Below are 16,044 nucleotides of genomic sequence, written 5' to 3'. Positions count from 1 at the left end.
TAAGAATGAATCTTTGGAAATGTAGGTTGCAAAAACATTGCAAGAAATGACTAAAGTTGTAGATTTCATAGGAAAGAGGAAAATAGAAGATGAAGAGGAAGAGGAAGAGATCAATAGTATAGCCAAATTTGAAATACTGAAAAGACCTTATGGAGAGTTGTATCATGAAGACAAGAAGCTATATGCAAAGAGATTGAAAGAAAGAGAAGATTTGTTGAGTAAGATGGAAGATACACAAAGAACAAGGGAAATCAAGAGAACATTGTGATGTAGGAGCTTTTAGTGTCTTTCTAAGTAGGGGCTTTTAGTAGTTTTTAAAATCTTTTAATATTTTTCTTAGTCTCTAGAAAGTTGGTTTTTATTAATAACCTCGAAATATTACTTCCAATTTTGAATTTTAGTTGGCAGTTCATCTTATCTTAATTTTAGGAAGCTTCGTGAAAAAATTGAGATAAAATGAACTGCCAACTAACACTCAAAATTGGAAGTAATATTTTGAGGTTATAAATAAAAACCAACTTTCTAAAACCTAAGAAAAATATTAAAAGCTTTAAAAAACTACTAAAAGATCCTATTTTGAAAGCCACTAAAAGCTCCTACACCAATTCTTTTATATCCAGAAGTATTTTCTTGGTATTGGCAACATTGTATGGGAGAAAAAGAAACTAGTGGTAAGACAAATCAATAAGTTTATTACTCAATTCGAAGAAAATTTTGAAAATGCAATGGATGCTTACTTTGATGAATTTAATAAAAGGATAAAAATGAGAATGAGTATTCCTAAAGAATTTGTGAATATTATAGTGGCATGTGTTTCCTTGTTGATACGGACAACATATTTGTGCAGGTAGTTAAGTCGAGGAAGGCTTGGTTACAAAATTTTGAATATGAGATAAATAGTGATGTTGTGAGTGTAAACATTGATGCACTATTGAAAGAAGAGATAAATGTTGAGGCTGAACCTTTTGGAAGATATGAGGAATGCAAAGCAAGAATGACTGTGAACATCAAGATAGCTTCCAAGGAGAAGAAAATGAAGAAGATGATTGAAGACCTAGAAGCTAGACTAGGCACCTTGGGCAAGGGAACATAACCATTGAAAATTAAACAAGGTCTTGGTGAAGATGTAGAACAAGATAGTGATGATAAGGAAGATGGAGAAGAAGAAGGTAATAAGGCAAAAGACCTATTTTTTTCCATGCCACCAAGAAAGAAGGCTCAAGGGACAAAGAAGAAATTGGAAATCACACCTCCACCACCAAAAAAGCCAAGGACCAAGGAAGATGCTAGTGTTGAGAAATCTATAAAGAAGTGAACAACTAAGACTACCAAGCCAAGTGCCCCTAGAACTAGAAAAAGGAGATTGGTTAGAGGACCACCTAAGAGGCAGGCTAAGACAATTGATGAGGTATGTGTAGACATAAGGAGTTCCTCGAGCTTATTTAGTTCCAAATTTTTCAAATATGATACACTAGATAATGATGCTAGAAATAAAATTAAAGAGGCTATGGTAGAAAATCTTTCAAACTTGAAACTAGCTCCTAGTGAAATAGAGAAATAGATACTTCAAGATTTGTGTAATAGGTTGAAATTAAGACGGGAATAGGTAGAGAAGAAAGAGAAAAAGATAAGGATTGACACATTAGTCAGAGTAATGCCTAATTTATCCTAGGAGCCAAAGGACACATTTTTGGAGTAGTATAGGAGCAGATTTGTTCCAAAGTATAGAACATTTTTTTATATTATTAAATAAAGAGGAAGTTGTAGAACAACAAAGTGAATTGTTGGGGAAGATCATTTTTGGGCTATCTAGAAAGAAATTAGGGACATATATTATAAGTATTGATGATGATTATAGTAGTGGATAAAGTTAGGGTGTGTTGAGTCCACAAGGAAGCATGTCCCCTATACATGCCAATGCCCATGAAATTCTAGAGGCTGGGCAGTCAAGGCTCATATATACAGAGGTAGATGGTGAAGACAAAGAAACAAGTGTAAATGTTAAGATTATTTTAGCACCTCATATCGAGGAAAGAAAATAATTAAATAAAATTGAACCGAGTGAAACTATTATTTTCTTGAGCACAGATGCACAAGTAAGATCAAGTGCTGACACCCCCTCACCAAATCCTAAGGCAATGTTAACCAACAAAATTCCTTCACCGAACAGAAAGATAAAAGCAATAAAATATGTTTCACTAGATATTGAGGTTAGTCTAGATGAAATCATTAAGATGCCACAACTTGATCTAGAAAATCTCACCTTGGAGAAAACAATATTTCTACAAGAAATTTTGGCAAAAAAAAAGAAACAAGAAGAGCTAAGGAGAGAGCACAACTAGAAACAAGTATTGCATGGTAAAGCATACTTTTGTTGATGCTTTTCATATTCAAAATTTGGATGAAGGGACACCAATCATAAATTAGCTTGTAAATATAGTTGATCAAGTGAATGCTAGAAATATAGAATCAAATGACAAGCTAATGGATTGGTCAACAAGAAGATTTGAAACCAAGGTTGTGGAAAAATTTTCCATAACTATTTTTGAACATAAAGTGTTATTACAAGATAAATTACAAGTGATGATTGAGCTTATATAGCATATACAACATTTGTATACAATTTTTTCAGATGTGCCAAGGTTCACCATTAATATTTAGGACAAACAAATAAAATTCATGCTAAGATGAAGATATCTAACAACATTATTTCAGAGCTAGTAGGATCAAGTATTGATCACTAAAATAATCTACTAAATTCTCAAGGATCGTTGGTCAAGCTTCATGTAGCTGACAATAATATGAGATATGAATTGATCTCTATTCAGGCAATGATGATACCTCATTTAAAGGTCATGTACAAAGAACTAGAAATAACCCATGATCTTATCATAGAATATCACAATTTATCAGTGGCTGAGAGTTTAATTGATATAGTTGTAAGACTATAGTTGCATAATCAAATTTTGGAGGTAGCAAGAACCACATTGGATCATGCACTAACCATGATTACCAGAGTTTATAAGGAATTCATTGAAAAATATGGATTACTTCCACCCAATTGTTGAAGAAAAGATTGTTTGAAGTGTGGAACCTATCATTAAAGAATCATTATTTTGTCATTGATGTCAAACCTACTACTTGCTAGTAAGCCAATGTCTTTTTGGTGTGAATGTTATCATTTGATTGATTGATGAAGAGGATTTGAAAAGAAAGAATAACAAGAGTACCTAGAAAAAGGTTGAGTTATATGGTGTATTAAAGGAACACTATCACCAAGTAAGAAATTGATGAGATGATGTATTATTGATCTACTCAAGGCTAAAGTGAATGGTTACTTAAGGTAAGAAAAGAAGAAGTGTTTTCATAAAATGTGTTTGCCAAGCCTGATTGTGCAAATAGTGTAAGCCAAGAAAATTTAGTTCAAGCCAAGCAAAAAGTTGGTATGTGCTAAGAAAAAGAAAGATTAGTAGGTGTTGAGTGTTAGTAAAATATAGTAAGTGTTGAGTGTTAGAGGAATAGAATTAGTGATTGAGAAAGGAAGGCTTAGTTCATGCTGAGCAACCTAGTGTTGGTCGAGCATCAGAAGACTATTATTTCTAAGTGAACAATATAGATACCAAGTGATAGTAAAAAGAGTTTAATCAAATATTTGACAAATTTGAGCCAATAAAGTTGATTTCTTGAATTGCGTGAAATGTGTTGAAGATAAGTATGATGAGTTGGTGGCAAAAAATTCAAGATAAACTCTTTTGAGGCAAATCTAAAGATGATTGTAAGAGAAGTTTCTAAAGGGACTAGAATGGAAAATAGGGAGGATTCAATGAATTTGACCTAACTCTAAAATGGATGATTGTGGTTAAGTAGTAAAAGATTAAAGTTCTCTATCTAAGGAGATACAATGCCAAAAGTAACTAGGTTGTTGAAAGTCTGGAGGTGTTGCTTCATATGATGGCTAAAGGAATGAATCTATGATTGGTATACTGAGCATGAAAGCTTAAGGAGATGAAGGCTTAAAGGGTAAATAAGTAATCAAAGGTGAAAAGTATGAATGCAAAGAAGAATGGAGGACTAAACTAGACATAGGTAATCTAAAAGTGGGTTGTGTTTTGTTATCAGATCAAGTTCTACTACTACTTAACAATTGTATCTATTTGGATATATCCTTTGGATTAAGGTTGACCTAATAGTCATCTATAAATCCTTTAACTAGGTGACATTCTAAAGTCTTCTAATAAGGATCACTCCTAATAGGTTTATTGAAATCCTTTAACCAGGTCACATTTAACTATGTGCATTTTAACCTTTAATAGGGTTGGCTCCTCACAGGGATCACTTCAAAAGAGTGAAAATTGGTAGCATTTTATTGGTGGTTTTTCCAAATTTGGATTTCCACATTAAATCCTTGTGTAAAAATGTATGAATGATTTTTCTATGTTTCATGTTTACATTTCTACCAAGTTCATTTGACCTAGGATATTAATCTACTAAGTTATGAAGTTATTGGATGATCTAATCAATGCATACACTTATATGTTTGGTGAGTACTGAAAAGTTTTATTTGTACATTTGGACCTTGGATAACTAATTCACCCCCCTCTTAGTTATTCTAAAAATTCCAACAATTGGTATCTGAGCTATTGGTGCTTGTGAGGAAATAGTTTGAATGTACTAGAAACTAAAGATCAAGATGTATAGAAAGGAGATACCCAAGTTAAACAAGAAAAAATTCCCATCATGGAAAATTTTGATAAAGCTGCATATAGGAGGACTTGGAGATTTCACAATGTCAACTATAACCAGCAAATTTGTGGAAGTGACTGGAGCTATGACTACACAACAATTGAAAGACAAGAAAGAACATAATTAGGAAATGTTGGAGATTGTATCTTCCCTAAGCTATATAAAGTTTGATGACATCAAAGAGTTTACTACTTCCAATTATATGTGGGATGCCCTAAACAAGATCTATAGAGGAAATAAGAATGTGCTAAGAGCCAAATCTGAAAGTCTAAGAGGAAAATTCAATGATATGAGAATGCAAGAAGGTGAGAATACAGTCTAGTATTGTGCAAGAGTTAAATGAGTTAATACCATAAGAGGATCAATTGGGAAGATTAAAGATTAGACTATGATCAAAAAAGTGTTGAGAACCCTACTACCTATCTATGTTATTAGAGTCTTTACTATACAAGAATTGAGATTTACTTAAGGTAACAATCTGACCCTTGAAGGATTGGTTTGTAGACTCACTACTCTTAAGTTTTCAAATTTTGATAATGTCAAGACTGAGAATGTTGAATCTCTTTTCAAAGCTAAACTATCACTGAAGGAGCCTAAGGAAAAGAGTAAGAAAAAGGTCAAACATGTTTCTAGTGATAACAATACAAATGAAAATGGTCTAGAAGAGCTTGAAGCATTGATGGCAAGGATATTTCATAGAGGCAAAGGAAAATACAAAGGTAAGTTACCCATCATATGTTTCAATTGTAATGAGGTTGGTCATATTGCAACAAGATGTCCTGACAATAGAAGTGGACACAAATATAGAAGTAAAAGAGATGAGAGTAGAAAAGCTTATAAAGAAAAAGGAAAGAAGGCTTTCTACATTATTGAAGATAAATCCAATGAAGAATCAGATTATCATAATGATGAAGTTGCATATGTGATGTAGGAGCATCCAAAGGTATAAGGGCAATCCTGTGTCACCCAAAAAAAAATGTACTTAGACTTAGTTTCTGTTTCATGTCTTTACATTTTTGGATACCCATTTGGCTCAAATAAAGGTTCCAACTCTCATAGTTCAACTATCAGTGCATTTGAAAATCCCAAAAAAATAGGAGCATGTATTTGGGCCATCATTTCAATAAACTAGAAGGTGTGAATTGGCTAGATGAATGTAATCACGATTTAGAGCATTCCATAAAAAGAATCAGGTCAATAGGCCCCACGGTTTGAAAGTTATTGCAATTTTTTGGGTTTTGGAGACCTCCTAAGAATGCTTCAAAGTCAGGTTTGGGGCATTAAATGACCTCAAAAAGGGTCAAAAAATGGGGGATGAGAAAAGTTGGTCCATAGGACTATAGAGCGCTTTGAGACCTTTCCAAAAATGTAAACGGTTCATCAATCAGAGCTACGGTTCAAAAGTTATGCCTCTCGAAAGTTTGGCTACCATTTCTGGATTCTTCTAGATTTGCACCGACTTCTAACGCAGCTTCCAGAACATTCTATTCCGTCGGTGGATGCCTACTAGCACTTTCTAGAATGTACTCCTAGTCCTTAACCCTCCGAGGTCTATTTAAGGAGATTTTTGGCATTGTAAAAGGCTGTTTGGATTAGACCTTGAGAGGAGGTGCTAAAAGGAAAAATATTCTTCAGATTTATGCTATTGTAAGCCCATAGGGCATGTTTTGAAGTTTATTTTCTCTGCACTATTTGTACTAGCTTATTTTCTTAGTTAATATAATTTCCCTTTTCTATTGTGTCCATTCTGTTGTTGGGTTGTGCCCCCATCAAGTGGTATCAGAGCGGGTTTTCCTGAGTGTGTAGACAGAGCGCCGACTGTGAGGCAGTTTGCACAAGGACTGTGTGGTTGTGGGTTCGAGTTAGAAGATGCCTCCACGAAGAGAGTGTGGTGGAAGGGCCAGAGCTATTGATCCTGAGGAGGTTAGAGCCCTCTAGAGATAGGTACAAGCATTGCAAGAGGAGCTTCGTAGAGGAGCAAATGTTGCCGCATATGACAATAGTGAGGATGACAATGAAGAGGAAGTAATGGAAGTTGACAGGGAAGTTCTAAATCCTATAGAGGAAAGGCTTTTTAGGGCCATTACTAGGTTTGGGAAAAGACCTACAATTGAAGTGGGTATATTTTCGGGAAATTTGAAACCAGATGAGTTGATCGATTGGATCAATGAACTGGAAGAATACTTTGAGTATGAGGATATAAGGGACCTAGATAGGGTTAAGTTTGCAAAGGCCAAACTGAAAGGCCATGCCAAAATCTAGTGGCAAGAGATTCAACTAGAAAGACTTAGAAGAGGAAAGGAGAAGATCACAAGATGGGATCGCATGGTGGACAAATTGAAGAAGCAGTTCATTCCTGTGGACTATGAGCTTGATCTGTTTAAGAAGATGCATGGGTTAAAGCAAGCAGGAAGATCAGTCCAAGAATATACAAAGGAGTTTTACCTACTCCTGATTAGAGCGGGGCATGCAGAAGCAAATAAAGAGAAGGTTGCTCGTTATATCAGTGGGTTGCGACCTAGCATCTAGGAGGAATTAAGTCTGGTAAGAATGACCAGCGTTGAAGATGCATACTAGTTTTCCCTATGATTTGAAGAGAAGCTGAATAAAAGGTTTGAAGGAAGACAAAGAGGAAACGGTCAAGGAGGAAGGGGAAGTGGTAGATAATCTAGAGGCTGCAATGAAACCCAAAAGAAAAATGAAGATGTGGGTACTAGCAGAAACCAGAGGAATGAGGGTTTCAATCGCTCCCATGATCAAGACTTTGGAAATCAAAGAGGAAGAGGTAGAGGACGTGGAAAAGGAAGAGGAGGCTTTCGTGGTACCTATTTCCATTACAATGAAGAAGGTCATCGTGCCTTTGAATGCCCTCAATGACAAGGAAGGATAGATAGGAGAGCTGAGGGCCAGGCTAGGGTTGCTCATGTGGATGAGGATGCACAATCATCACATTCAGAGGATGCAGAAAGAGGAGACACCTTGGTAAATGAAAGAGTCCTACTGAGTGGTGAGAATGAACCAGGACAACGGAGGAGTTTGTTCCGTACTAGATGAAAATGTGAGGATAAATGTTGTGATGTGATCATTGATGGTGGTAGCACTGATAACTTGGTATCATAAGAGATGGTCTCTAAGCTGAAGCTCAAGAGGGAGAAACATCCTGAGCCCTATCAGATTTCTTGGGTAAAAGATGATCATAAGGTCCTAGTAAGTGAACAATGTTTAGTAAAATTCAAAATTGGGAGTTACCATGATGAAGTTCTCTGTGATGTTATTTCGATGGATGTTTTCCATCTATTGTTGGGTAGACCATGGCAGTTTGATAGACATGCAATACATGATTGACATGCAAACACATACTCTCTGACAAAGGATGGAGTTCGCCACAAATTGAAGCCCATGAAAAAGGAAGGTGAAAAGGTATGTAGTAGTGCTAGGATTTGTCTTGTTGATGGAAGGAAGTTTTTAGATGGCATGAAACATCAACGTATGTGCTATGCTTTGATTCCTAGGAAAGATAAAGAAGGTAGTAGTGAAATACCATTTGAAGTTTCAGATTTACTAAGGGAATTTGGAGATATTATCGCTGATAATGTTCCAGATGGATTGCCACCAGTAACGCAAATCATTCATCAGATAGATCTGATTCCAGGAGCTAGTTTGCCTAACAAGGCTGCTCATAGGATGACTCCTACTGAAAAAGAGGAGCTAAATAAACAGGTTCAGGAGCTGTTGAGGAAGGGCTTGATTCGAGAGAGCCTGAGTCCATGTGTAGTACCTGCAGTACTTGCACCAAAGAAGGATGGAGAGTGGAGGATGTGTACAGATTCTCGAGCTATAAATAGGATAACCATCAAGTACCGGTTTCCTTTACCAAGGATGGATGATCTTATGGACTGCTTGAGTGGAGCTCAGTACTTCACAAAGATAGATCTGAAGAGTGGTTATCATCAGATATGGATTCGAGAAGGAGATGAGTGGAAAATAGCCTTCAAGACCAAGGAGGGTCTTTATGAGTGGTTAGTCATGCCCTTTGGATTGACGAACGCCCCAAGCACCTTCATGCGGCTCATGAATGAGGTACTTAAGAAGTTCTTGGGAAAATTTGTTATTATCTATTTGGATGATATTTTAATTTTCAGCAAGACTTTGGAAGAACATTTACTGCATATTCGTAGTGTCCTTGAAAGGCTAAGGGAAGAGAAACTATTAATTAATCTAAAGAAGTGTGTCTTTGCAAAAAGGGAGTTAGTCTATTTGGGATTTTTTATATCACCTGAAGGTCTCAAAATGGATCCAGAGAAGGTAAAAGCCATCTTGGAATGGCCCACTCCAAGGTCTGCTACTCAGGTAAGATCATTTCATGGTCTAGTTAGTTTTTACAGGAAGTTTATTAAGAATTTTAGTGGCATATGTGCACCTCTAACTGATACAATAAGAGGGGATAGAAAAGAGTTCAAATGGACTGCAGCAGCTGCGAGAAGTTTTGAATTGCTGAAGAAGAAGGTGACTGAACAGCCTGTGTTGGCACTTCCAGATTTTAGAAAAGTATTCCAGGTGGATTTTGATGCTAGTGGTAGCGCTATTGGGGCTGTATTAAGCCAAGAAGGTAAGCCTATTGCATATTTTAGTGAAAAATTGAATGATACAAAGAAGAAGTATTCTATTTATGATCAAGAGTTCTATGCAATAGTTCATGCCTTAAAGAAATGGAGGCATTATTTATTGCCAAAGGAATTTGTTTTGTATACTGATCATCAGGCATTACAGTACATAAATAGCCAAGGTAAATTAAATCACAGGCATATGAAGTGGGTAGAATTCTTGCAGAGTTATACATTTGTGTTGAAGCATAGAAGTGGAAAATCTAACAAGGTTGCAGATGCATTAAGTAGGAGACAGTTATTGCTTACAACAATGCAGGTTGAAGTAGTTGGGTTTGATGAACTCAAGAATTTGTACCCTGAGGATCTTGATTTTGCTGAAGCATGGAAAGCTTGTAAAGAACCTGTTGTTGTAGATAGAACCAAGTGGTTAGACTATTTGATTCAAGATGGCATGTTGTTCAAAGGTAGTCAATTGTGCATTCCAAGGAGTTCCATGATGGAGAATCTGATTAAGGAGAAACACAGTGGAGGGATGGCAGGACATTTTGGTCGGGATAAGACCATTGCCATTCTTAGAGAACATTATTTTTGGCCTCAAATTACACAGGTTGTGAAGAAGTTTGTACAGAGTTGCCAGGTTTGTCAAGTTGCCAAGGGGTTTAGTCAAAATACTGGCCTATATCAGCCATTGCCTGTTCCATCAAGGCCATGGGAGGACATAAGTATGGATTTTGTTCTTGGATTGCCAAGGACACAAAGGGGTAATGACTCAGTATTCGTGGTGGTTGATAGGTTCTCCAAAATGGCACATTTCATTCCATGCCACAAAACTCATGATGTTGTCCATATTGCAGACTTGTTTTTCAAAGAGGTGGTAAGACTACATGGTCTTCCAAGGAGTATAGTTTCTGATCGAGATACTAAATTTGTGGGGTATTTCTGGAGGACATTGTGGAAGAAGTTGAGAACAGACTTGAAGTTCAGTTCCACACATCACCCACAGACTGATGGCCAAACAGAAGTGGTAAATAGAAGTCTGGGCAATTTGCTGAGATGTTTAGTTGGAGATAATCCCAAGGGATGGGATTTGATTCTACCACAAGCAGAGTTTGCTTATAATAAATCTATAAATAGGAGTACTGGAAAATCACCATTTCAAATTGTATATGGGAATAGCCCAAGGACTGCACCAGAATTGAGGAAGATAGAACAAGGGGAGAGAACAAGTGCTGAAGCTGAGGAATTTGCTGAACACATCAAGCATCTACATGAGGAGATTCAAGCACACATTATCAAGATGAATCAAGAGTATAAAGCTAGGGCTAATCAAAGGAAAAGACATAAGGAATTCCAAGTAGGGGATCTAGTCATGGTGCACTTACGAAAAGAAAGATTTCCAGTTGGTACTTACAACAAGCTGAAAATGAAGAAATTTGGCCCCTGCAAAGTTTTGAAGAAACATAACTCAGGAAATGCATATGAGGTGGAGCTGCCAGATGGTATTCACATTTCTTCCATTTTCAACATTGCAGATTTAACAGAGTATCATGATGATGGTGCAGATGAGGAGCTAGTTTTAGAGCCATGTCCAATTCCTGCTTCTAAGAAGGAGGAGATAGAAGACATTCTAGATCATCATGTGGGTAGGAGTACCAAAAATAGGCAGTATGAAGAGTATTTGGTCAAATGGAAAGGATGGCTAATCGAGGACTCAACTTGGATTTCAGCAGCTGAGGTTTCCCATTTGGGATTTCCTCTACCATCCATAAAGTGACAGGGTCACTTTTCAATCTACCCTGGGTGTCTGATGCAGGAGCATCCAGAGGTATAAGGGCAATCCTGTGTCACCCAAAAAAAATGTACTTAGACTTAGTTTCTATTTCATGTCTTTACATTTTTGGATACCCATTTGGCTCAAATAAAGGTTCCAACTCTCATAGTTCAACTATCAGTGCATTTGAAAATCCCAAAAAAATAGGAGCATGTATTTGGGCCATCATTTCAGTAAACTAGAAGGTGTGAATTGGCTAGATGAATGTAATCATGATTTAGACCATTCTAGAAAAAGAATTAGGTCAATAGGCCCCATGGTTTGAAAGTTATTGCAGTTTTTCAAGTTTTGGAGACCTCCTAAGAATGCTTCAAAGTCAGGTTTGGGGCATTAAATGACCTCGAAAAGGGCTGAAAAATGGGGGACGAGAAAATCTTGTCCATAGGGCTATAGAGCACTTTGAGACCTTTTCAAAAATGTAAACGGTTCGTCAATTGGAGCTATGGCTCAAAATTTATGCCTCCCGGAAGTTCGGCTACCGTTTCTGGATTCTTCTAGATTTGCACCGACTTCTAATGCAGCTTTCGGAACCTTCTATTCCGTCGGTGGATGCCTACTAGCACTTTCTAGAATGTAATCCTAGTCCTTAACCCTCCGGGGTCTATTTAAGGAGATTTTTGGCATTGTAAAAGGCAGTTCAGATTGGAGCTTGAGAGGAGGTGCTAAAAGGAGAAATATTCTCCAAATTTATGCTATTGTAAGCCCGTAGGGCATGTTTTGAAGTTTATTTTCTCTGCACTGTTTGTACTAGCTTATTGTCTCAGTTAATATAATTTCCCTTTTCTATTGTGTCCATTATGTTGTTGGGTTGTGCCCCCATCAATATGTTCCTATGAAAGATGATTCTAATGAAGATGAGGCAACTGCATTAGTATCTTATGTGAAAAAAAAGTGACAGATGGATCATTGACAATGGTTGTTCTAATCACATGAGTGGAGACAATAGTAAGTTAAAATCCCTTCTGCATTATAATGGAAATAGTGTTATATTTGGCAATGACACACCATGTATGATAAAATGAAAAGGATCAACAAGACTGATAGAAAAAATCATGTGCAACATTGGTTACTATGTAGAAGGACTTAACTATAATTTTTTGAAAGTGACACAATTGAATAGTTCAAGATGTAAGGTTGAATTTGGAAATAGAAAAGCTAAGATTTATGGTATTGATGGTGAAGTCATTGGTAGTGTTGATCAGACTAGATATAATCTATTTTATCTTGACATGAGTGAAGCTACTTCTCATGTTGTACAATTTGATTATATGTGGCTACAGCACAAAAGATTATGTCATGTAAATTTTGACAACTTGGTTAGTATTAGTAAGATGAAGAGAGTCAGAGGTTTGCCAAAACTAAAGAAACCAAATAATGTGATTTGCAAACAATTTTAGTTAGGCAAGATGACAAAGTCTATTTTTAACAGTAAGACTCATACTTTAAATGCAATTTTATAATTATTTCATACTGATCTATGTGGACCAATTAATGTGAAAATTTACAAAGGTGGCAAGTATTTCATTTCATTTGCAAATGATTATTCTAGAATGATGGCAGTTATCTTTTTGAGAGAGAAATTTGATGTTTTTTAAATGTTCAAGTGTTACTTGGAAATAGTTGAAAAGGAAATTGGTAAAAGTCTAAAGTGTCTAAGATTTGATAGAGGTAGAGAATTTACATCAAATGAATTTGAAGTTTTCTACAATGATAGAGGAATCAAGAGACAAAATTTTGTACCTAGGACCCCTCCACAAAATAGGATAGCTGAAAGGAGGAACAAATCTATAATGGATTGTGCTAGGCCGTTGGTGATGGAGAAAAATGTTGCTTTGAAATACTGGAGAGAAGTCAATACTATTGTCTATACCTTGAACCATGTAAAAGTGAAGAAAGGTACCAATATCACACGTTTTGAATTATGGTATCGATACTCACCCAGTGTCAAACATTTTAAGCTATTTGGAAGTAAGTGTTATATTATGAAAGGCAATAGAAAAGGTAAACTTGATGCTAAAAGTGAAGAAGGTATATTCCTTGGTTATTCCACAAGAAGTAAAGATTATAAGTGTTTAAATACTAACGCTAACAAAATTATGGAAAGTTCCAATGTAAAAGTTGATGAATATACATAAATACATGAAGAAGAACAAAAAGAGGAACCTAAAGATTACAAAACATTTGTGTGCTACTATGAAGACATGACTACTAATTATTCTAAAATCCAAGTTATTAATAAAAAAGAATCAGTGACTACTACTTCACCTTCAATGGATGACAAGTTACATTTAGAAGTTGAGTTGCAGTCTAATGCTAAGATCATATTACCTAAGAGGAATGTCTAGTTGCCTGATATCGAGATACACAGTGAACTCGAGATTGAATTTCCTAAAATACCTATCATTAAAGAAAGAAGAATAGAGCCAATACTATCAAAGTATGTTAGAAGACATCATCCTTCTAAGAAAATCATTGAAGGAAGAGAAGATGGACCAATGACTAGAAATAGATTGAGAAATGATACATGATTGTTGAGAATACATGAACCTAGATCTGTGAAGGATGCATTAGAGAATGAATATTATATTAAAACTATGAATGAAGTAATTAAGCAGATTGAGAAGAATAAAACCTATAAATTAGTACCTAGACCAGAGGACAAGAATGTTATTGGAACCAAGTGTCTATACAAAAACAAATTGGATGAGAATGGTGAAGTGACAAGGAATAAGACAAGGCTAGTTTGTAAAGGATATGCTCAAGAAGAGGTAATTAAATATGAAGAGACATTTTCTTTTGTTGCAATATTGGAGGGAGTGAGAACTCTACTTTCTTACTCTACATACAAAGTATTAAAATTTTATCAAATGGATAGTAAGTTAGCATTTATGAATGGTATACTAGAAGAGGAGGTTTACATTAAACAACTTGAAGGATTTTGATCCTAACAATAAGAACATGGTATGTAGATTACACAAAGCTTTATATGGTTTAAAGAAAGCTCCCAAGGCATGATATGAAAGATTGCATTATTATCTTGTGTAGATTGGTTTAGAGAAGACTAATGACAATAGTAACCTATACTTGAAGATTGAAGCAAGTCAAATAATTTTATTGGCTGAAATATTTGTTGATTATATCATATTTAGAGGACAAAATGCATTGTATAAGACATTCCCAGATGAAATAATGAAAGAATTTGAGATGTATAGGTTTGGAGAGATTAAGTTATTTGTTGGTTTTCAAGTCAATCAAATGAAATATGGTATTTAAATCATTCAGTCTAAGTATGTAAAGGAAATCTTGAAGAATTTTGGTCTAGAAGATTCAAAACTAGTTAGCACTCCTATGCTGACAAGTCATAAACTATCAAAACCCAATGAATCTGCTAAGGTAACTCAAAAATTGTATAGGTCTATGAATGGGAAATTTTAATATGTAGTTCATATCAGACTTGATATTTCTCTAACTATTGGGATTGTTGCAATATTTTTTGCAAATCCTAAGGAGAATCACTTGATGGCTATAAAAAGGATAATGAGATATCTTAAAGATACAAAAGAATATGGTGTATACAACAAGAAAAATGAAAAATTTGAGTTGACAGCCTACAATAATGCTAATTGGGCTAGAAATATTGATGACAAAAAATGTACAAGTGGTGGAGCATTTTTCTTAGGAAAAGATTACATACCTAGACTAATAAGAAGCAAAATTGCATTTCACAATCTACTGTTGAAGTTGAATATGTGGTTGTAGACACCTAAAAACCTTTATAAAATAAAGTATTTTTATTTTCTGAAAAAGTCTTGATGACATCATCATTTATTAATTAATTAATTATTTAATTAATTAATTAATTTTTATGCCATTAAATCCCTTTATCTTAATTTAAAATATTTAATTAAGGAATCCCTCCCAAAAATGTTTAAATCTTATTTAAACATTATTTCCTTATTTATTAATTATTTAATTAATAAATTGACCAAAAAACCCAAAATAAATAAAAAATTTATTTTTTGCCCAAAACTTGGCCAATTTCCTTAAGACCACTAACCTCTTCCAAAATCTTCCAATCCTTCTTTAATTTTAATTAAAGGCTAACCCCATCATTTCCTACCTCTAATCCCAACTCAAAATATTTAATTAAGATTAAATATTAATCATCATGTTTATTAAAAAAGTTTTAATAAATATCTCCTCAACCCAAACCCTTGAAATAAATAAAACTTTATGTATTTCCTAAAAATCTAATTTATCCTCATCCTAAGAAGTTCTAGACTCTTCTAGAAAGTCTTCATCCTCATCCTAGAAAATTCTAGACTATTCTAGAAAGTCTTTATCCTCATCCAAAGTCTAGACTCTTCTAGAAGATGTCTTTAAACCTAATCCTAATCCCCTCCTAACCTTGTCACATTCCCTAAACATGGGTTAAGAATTACTAACCCAAGCCAAAGTTAACAAATATCTCCTCCTTCACCCACCCTCATTAAATGCCATCCACTTGCCTATCCCTAAGCTAATCCTAAACCATCCTAATCCATCCTCTAATCATTTGCACAAGCCTAAGCAAGCTTAAAACCCTCTTAATCAAGTTCAAGTTGAAATTTCTCTCATCACCCTCAAAATATCTCAACCATAAAACTTTATGAAGCCCACTAGGCCATAAATGACTCTTCCAAGCCCTTTTATTGCTCTTACAAGTCATTATGAGGGTCTTTATGAATATTTTATCCCTTGAGCCTCCTTTGTTGACTCATCCTTCCCCTTTCCTCCATCCTCTCACCATGTGACATGTGTCACTCCTTGATTGTCTATAAGGAAGCACAATCCATGTGCTCTCCTTTCATGCAATCTGAGCCC

The sequence above is a fragment of the Cupressus sempervirens genome, chromosome 3 (assembly GCF_028749045.1).
Source record: "Cupressus sempervirens isolate cs-2001-9-10 chromosome 3, ASM2874904v1, whole genome shotgun sequence".
Lineage (NCBI taxonomy): Eukaryota > Viridiplantae > Streptophyta > Pinopsida > Cupressales > Cupressaceae > Cupressus > Cupressus sempervirens.
This window is presented reverse-complemented; position numbering follows the sequence as displayed.